This window comes from Arachis duranensis, chromosome 4 (assembly GCF_000817695.3).
Source record: "Arachis duranensis cultivar V14167 chromosome 4, aradu.V14167.gnm2.J7QH, whole genome shotgun sequence".
NCBI lineage: Eukaryota > Viridiplantae > Streptophyta > Magnoliopsida > Fabales > Fabaceae > Arachis > Arachis duranensis.
This window is the reverse complement of record NC_029775.3, coordinates 11,315,717-11,323,084: the sequence shown is the minus strand read 5'-3', so window position 1 is coordinate 11,323,084 and position 7,368 is coordinate 11,315,717. Positions and strand designations below refer to the sequence as shown.

The 7,368-nt window shown below is 34.0% G+C and overlaps 1 long non-coding RNA gene across 1 annotated transcript; it reads right to left on the bottom strand.

Moving 5' to 3' along the window:
• Window positions 1-3,021: 3,021 nt before the first annotated feature.
• LOC107483320 (uncharacterized) lies at window positions 3,022-3,894 on the bottom strand. The gene is made up of 3 exons (XR_001590844.3): window positions 3,712-3,894; window positions 3,533-3,579; window positions 3,022-3,178 (listed from the first exon to the last, which is right to left on the bottom strand). It is a non-coding gene; the product is annotated as an uncharacterized LOC107483320 (long non-coding RNA).
• Window positions 3,895-7,368: the final 3,474 nt, after the last annotated feature.

Genomic DNA, 7,368 nt, shown 5'->3' with positions numbered 1-7,368 from the left:
TTTAATCCGTTTTTGAGTTTTTCGGTTGCTGATTTTTCACAGCTTTTAGTTTAATCTTTCGGCCATCAAACTTTATCACTTTTAATCAATAATTTTTATTCACAACAGCCCCAAAATCATCAAAATAACCCCAATTGGGCTGTTCTGCACGGCCGAACCGCAATTCATAAACAACGACAATAATTTCACAGAATTTCAATGTAAACTTAATTAAACTCAAATAGTAATCAATCAAATCAATATTCACTTATTAAATTCATATTTAATTATTATAAAGTTATCAAACTTTACCTCCGTACGAATTTAAAATTAACGAAAATTTCAAAAAATTTTTTTGATCGAACTTGTCTATATCTCCAGAACTCTAATTGGTCGAACTCGAGAAAAAATGGAGTTACGTCACTTTCAACTTCTATTAGATAAAAGTAATACCAACCTATAAAGACAGAAGATACAAATTCTTTTATTAAATTAGATTTTTTATTAGAGTTACGAATTATAAAAAATCGGAAAAGGAAAATAGTGGAGGGTCACGGTTTCTCTGATAGAAGCTCTCGGTCACTTTCTCTTTTCTTCATGCAATACGTTTAATAAATGAAAGATTAAGGGAAGTGTTTTTTTGCTTTTAGTGGAAAACTTGAATTGGAAATAAAAAGCTTATGTGTCAAGGCCTTATTACCAAATGGTTAAATGTGAAAATCTCTCTTTTCTTTCTTCCTCCAAAAGGGATTCGGTCATATTGGATTAAAGGATAAGAATGTTTCATTACATGACACATTTTAATGAAACTAAATGAGGTGTCTTATGTTTTATTATGCTCCACGGTCCTCTCTTGGCTTTGGCCAAAGATGGATAAAATCAAAGGAATAATAATATTTAGTGGTGATATTAGATTTTATGTAATACCATTACTTAATGTGATTCCACATTTCTATTCCTTCTTCTTTGCAAGGAATGGTTCGGCTGTTTAATTTAGTGAAAGGTGATTTAGTGGGTAAGGGCAGGTCTCAAGTTTCGGTGTAATTGAATCCACCATTCAAATTATAAATATCTTAAATAAAATATCGATAATTATTTATATCGACAAAAATTAGATTTAATAATAATATTAATATTATTATCTAGACTCCATTATAATTAGAGCAAGTAAAATAAATAAATAACATAATAATTAAATTATATTATCATTTATTTTATTTTAGAGTTCGAAATCAATTTGTTCAAATAAAATTAATCGCCTTAAAATATTATTTTAAAAAATTAGTGCAAAAATTAAAATTGTTACATCCTATTCCGTAAAAAAAAAATTTTTTTCTTATCTTATCTTCTAGTTCTCAAGTGTGTTCTGTTTCTTCATCTCGTCCCAATTCACGTATAACAGTTAAAGAAATAAAACAATGCAATGCACTAGAATTGTAAAGTGTAGTTAGGAAGCGAATCTTGACACAATGCTGACCTTGGGTCACTACAAAAAATGTTGGTAATTACAACGATTTTTTAGGGTTATTACGGCAGTTTGAACCGTCATTATTACCTTAAATGGCGGCTAAAAAAACGCTGGAATTCTAAGCGTCATTTGGTTATTACGGCGGTTTTTTAACATATTAAAACGGCATTTTTTGGTTGGTTAAAACGGCGATTCAAACTGCCGTTATTTTCGGATAAAACGGTATTTTTTGGTTGGTTCCAACCGCCGTTATTTCTGGATAAAACGGCAATTTTTTGTTGATTAAAACGGCAGTTCAAACCATCATTATTTTTGGATAAAACAGCGTTTTTTAATTGGTTAAAACGACGTTTGAAACCGACATTTTTACCGAGTTAAAATTGTATTTCATGTTGTTTAAAATGACATTCATAAACAACTGTTTTTATCGAATAAAAATGATATTTTTTATCGTTTAAAAAGACATTTTTAACTATTATTTTTACCACGTTAAATAAATAATTTTTTGTTTAAAATTTCATAATAACAAAAAATCATAACCTATAAATAAAATATTATATAACTCAAATAAAATATCAAACATAAAATATAATTTTTTTATTAGTATTGGAAATAAAAAATAATAATTTCTATACAAATAATTAAGCAAATCATATCCACTAATTATTTCTTTGAGAAGTATTAGCATAGGCATGCAAAAAAAAGGAGCTCGAAGGACATGAGCTGTGAGCTAAAAAGTCGACTTATGGCATGATAACATTTCTAGTAGCATTGGCATGAGCTTGAGAAATTAACCCACCAGAATTCCTAGTCTCCAAAGAATTTTTTGACTTTCCACTGCTTTTTAAGCCTCTTCAAATTCTTTTCGCCTCATCCTTTTGGAATCTCTAGTGGACGTCTATCATTTATTTCACTTTTGTCGTCAATTTCACCATATGGAAACATAGCTGGTCCCACCTAATTGGAAATGCCACAGATCATATCCCCGCCCTGTACTTAAACCGAACCGAAATATGTATTATTTCATCATAGTAATTGAGTAGTAATTCTTCAATATACAAAGAATGCAAGAGAGTTATTGAAACACTAAATTGAAAGTAATTAAATGATTCTAATTTCTAAGAAGCAAAATAACAAACACATAGAGTGCAAGAGTAACGGTACTTTTTTCACAAACTGAACCAAGCTCTGCAAATATATAACATGGACAAGTTATACAATGGGCTGAGAAATAAACTTAACAAGGTGCTACCTTGTAATAAAGAAGCTAAAGAAAGTGCAAGAGGCATGCTTTCATCCAAGTCCTATTAACAATTTTGGAAAAAGTACAGAAGTATTAGCAGTCAATGCAACTTTATCTAGATTATTTTTATGTCAAGCATACTTAATGTGCGCTGCATCAGCAACCACAACCACAAATTTTCATTATATGAGTTGAATATTGTTAACTCTTGACTAGTTTAAAAAATCCAAAACTGAAGGAGATAAACATAAACAAAGGGTTCTTTTGTAAATTTGCAATTTCCTTTTTTTTTTTTCAGAATCTAAAAGAGGAGAAAACACTGAACTGAAACAAGTAAACAACATCATATATTATTGAAAACATGTTGGAGTGTGAAGAAAAAAAGAAAAAAAAGAAACTTGCCTGGTAAATATTCCCAGTGGTTATGTTATTATCACGAGTCAACTTGATATCATAAAACGCTCATAGTTTCCAAGATCCAGGTCCACCTATCAAGATTCATCATTTTTCTTTTTATGATTCTACTTAAAATAAAAGAAAAGTACAAGAATAAAAAGAGCTATAGTTGTATATAATATTATATTATATTATTGTTACTAATGAAGAGAAGATCAGATAGTGATTGTTGGATTAAACAAGTGATCAAGGCCTCTTAACTACTTGAATAACGTTATATACTTATATCATGGATCGCAATGTCATAGAAACAAAAAAATGCTAATCCAGTACAACTCATCACTATAAAGTCAACCAATTTTTAATCCTTGAAAATAAATATATACAAATGTGTATAGATTTCAAAAATATATTCCCATTCAAATATGCGAGGGAGAATAACTTACTTCCATCTTTCAAATATATTCCCATTCTTCTTATTCTTTCCCGTCCCCTGTCATATACTCCAAAATAAATAACCAGTGTTTGAACGAATTTGTTAAAAAAAATCGAGCAAAGAATGAATAATGTGTTAGGGAAGGAAGATGGATGTTTAAGGAATGTATATATATATATATGACCTTACATCTAGGGCATTCGATGGCTCCTTTTCCGCTACAAGTTTCACAACCTTTAAGTATCTGCGAAATTAAAAAGCAGGGAAGATGATTAGTCATATAGTTGAAAACTTGAAATGATGAAATGAGAGACACGCTGAAGCTGCATCATATATATGGCTTAAGTGGACAGAACTTGATTAAATAGCAGGGCATTTGTTAGTAGAAAAAATATAGGTAACCAACAACATTTTTAAACAATGTTTGAACAATGTGAATTAATAAGGTTAAAAGAGTAAATTGATCTTAAATTTAATTAGTAGCATTAAATTAGGATGTAGTGTGATTGATGGTTGTTCATATTGTTCAACAAAGTCATTGTCCCCCTAGTATTCCCCTTGTTACTATATGCATTCACCTATGCATGAAGTTTCCAACTAAACCGATTATAGCAGGGCTTATATATAGCATGACATTATATAGCAGGGCATTAAATTGATAGGTCGGACAACCTTGAACCGATTAGCTGCAATCATTTCTACACTTCACCTATGCATGAAATTTTCAACTGCAGAAGAAATTACCACTATAAAAGGAGACCAAAGATTAGTAAGAAAGTGTTACAATGAAAGTCTCAACCCAAGGGGTGGTACCAAAGGTAAGGAAGTCAATATTATTGAGTTTAGCAATGTCCGAGTACCAAAAGAACTGCGTCCACAACTTGAGGAAAAAGTAAAAAAAGTTCAAATCGGAGATCAGGTAGAAAAGACAACAAATATAGGAGACGATTTTGATGAAAGTTTAAAGGCAAATCTTATTGAGCTCTTATAAAGAAACTCCAACCTCTTCGCCTGGAAAGCCCACGTGGTCATGCGTATGCCTGGCTTGTCTGCCGCACCAGTTACGCGTACGCGTCATACCATGCGTGCGCGTCACCTAACTGTAAGGTAACTATGCCAAATTGCATATCATTTTGAAGTCCCGAATGTTAGCTTTCCAACGCAATTGGAACCGCCTCATTCGAATCTCTGCAGCTCAAGTTATGATCGATTTAGTACAAAGAGGTCAGGATTGACATCTTAGCAATTCCTTCAATTTCTTGTATTCCTTCCACTTTGGCATGCTTCCTTTCCATCCTCTAAGTCATTCCTGTCCTATGAACCCTAAAAACACTTAACAAACATATCACGGCTTGGAATGGTAATAAGAGAGGATTAAAATTAGCAAATTTAAGGTCAAAGAAGCATGTTTTCAATCATAGCACAAAATTAGGAAGGAAAATGTAAAACATGCGAATTCTATGAATAAGTGTGAGAATAAGGGATAAAATCCACTCGATTCAGTACAAAATAAACCGTAAAATAGTGGTTTATCACTATGATATGCCCGGTATTGACCCTGGCGTCATGAATCACAAACTCGTCGTTTATCCAGGCTCCCGACCTGTCTAGCAAAAGCGGTGAAAACTCGGTCCTGAAAAAACACAAGTAGTAGAAGAACAAGTGCAAGCTTTGCTAGAGGCTGGGTTTATAAGGGAGGTAAAATACTCTTTGTGGTTGGCTAATATGGTCCTTGTGAAAAAGCAAAATGGAAAATAGAGGATGTGTGTTGATTACATTAACCTCAAAAAAGTTTGTCCCAACGATCCATATCTTCTTTGAAGCATTGATCCCTTGGTTGATTCAGCTTCAGGATATAGATGTCTCTCTTTTATGGATGCATATTCAGGTTACAATCAAATCCCAATGTACAAGCTAGACTAGGAGAATACATCTTTCATCACTCTAAAGGCTAACTATTGTTATGTAGTAATGCCCTTTGGATTGAACAATGACGAGGCCACATATTAACAATTGATGAACAAGGTATTTTCATCTCACCTGAAAAAATTAATGGAAGTGTATGTGGATAACATGCTTCTCAAGACCAGAGACGACCTTAATCTTTTGTCTTACCTAGCTGAGGTATTTACCACAATAAGAAAGCACGGGATGAGACTTAATCCTTTAAAGTGCACCTTTGTAGTGGAGGCCGGGAAGTTCTTAGACTTAATGCTCACTCAAAGAGGTATAGAGGCCAACCCGGACAAATGCACATCAATATTAGACATGAAAAGCCCGACTTGTCTCAAGAAAGTCCAACAACTAAATAGAAAGTTGGCAGCGTTGTCCAGGTTCCTAGCAGGATTAGCCTTAAAGTCTATACCATTGTTCTCAATACTCAAAAAAAGGAACCAATTTGAATAGACTCGATAATACGAACAAACCTTCAAAAACTTTAAAACATTTCTAAGTCAACCCCCAATCCTCACCCTACTTATCCCAGGGGAGGAACTCATTCTCTATCTAGCAGTAGCAAGTTGGGCTATAGTTTCACCCTTGGTCCGAGAAGAAGAACACGGACAACAATCCATTTACTTTGTGAGCAAAGCTCTACAGGGAGTAGAACTAAACTATCAAAAGATAGAAAAGTTTGCATACACCCTTATCATCACTTCCAGAAGGTTCTGGCTTTATTTTCAAGCTCACACTATAAAGGACCGAACTAATTAACCCATAAAGTATATTCTGCAAAAGATGGGCATCGTAGGAAGGATGCTATAATGGGCCATAAAATTGTCCGATTTCGACTTAAGGTATGAAACTCGGACAACAATCAAATTTCAGTATCTGACCGACTTTCAAATACACTGAAGGCCACGAAAGCCCTACAATCTGGAGTCTATATGTGGATGGATCATCCAATAAAGTTGAAAGTGGAGCAGGGGTTATTCTGAAAAATGAAAAAGGAACTCGAATTGAACTATCATTAAAGTTCGAGTTTCCTTCTTCTAACAACCAAGTAGAATATGAAGCCTTACTTGCTGGCTTGAAGCTGGCTAAAGAAGTCGGGGCAGAAGGGTTGATCGTGTTTAGTGACTCTCAAGTGATAATCTTCCAAGTCAACGGGGCTTATCAAGCTAAAGATCCCAACATGAATAAGTACTTGGATGAAGCACGAGAACAATTAGCTCAGTTCTCAGAAAGAGAGGTCCGACATATAGCTCGAAAATCTAATACCCGAGCTGATGCCCTCTCTAAATTAGCTAGCACTAAACCAGGGGGTAACAATAGAAGCTTGATCCAAAAAACTCTCCACGCACCATCAGTGCTGAAGGAAGATAACAAGTCAAACACAATGGCCATATCCAAACAAAGTTTAGGATAGATGACTTCCATAGTCGAATATCTTAAATTTGATATCTTTTCTAAAGACGAAAAGGAAGCAAAGAGGCTTATAAGGGAAGCACAAAATTATACCTTGGTCCACAATGTTTTCTACAAAAGAGGGGTATCCACACCTCTATTGAAGTGTGTCCCGACATCCAAGACTAAGGAGGTCTTAGAAGAAGTTCATAATGGCATATGTGAAAACCATTTAGGGAGCACAATCACTAGCCAAGAAAGTGATCCGAACCAGCTTCTTTTGACAGACCTTGCAAAGAGAAGCGGCCGACTTCATTAAAAAGTGTCTATCTTGTCAAAAGTATGCCAACTTCCATGTAGCCCCTCCAGAAGAACTAATTAGTGTTACCTCACTTTGGCCATTTGCAAAATAGGGCTTAGATATCCTCGGACCATTCCTACAAGCTCCATAGTAGGTATTAATTATTTTACTGAGTGGGTTGTGGCAGAATCTTTGGTAAC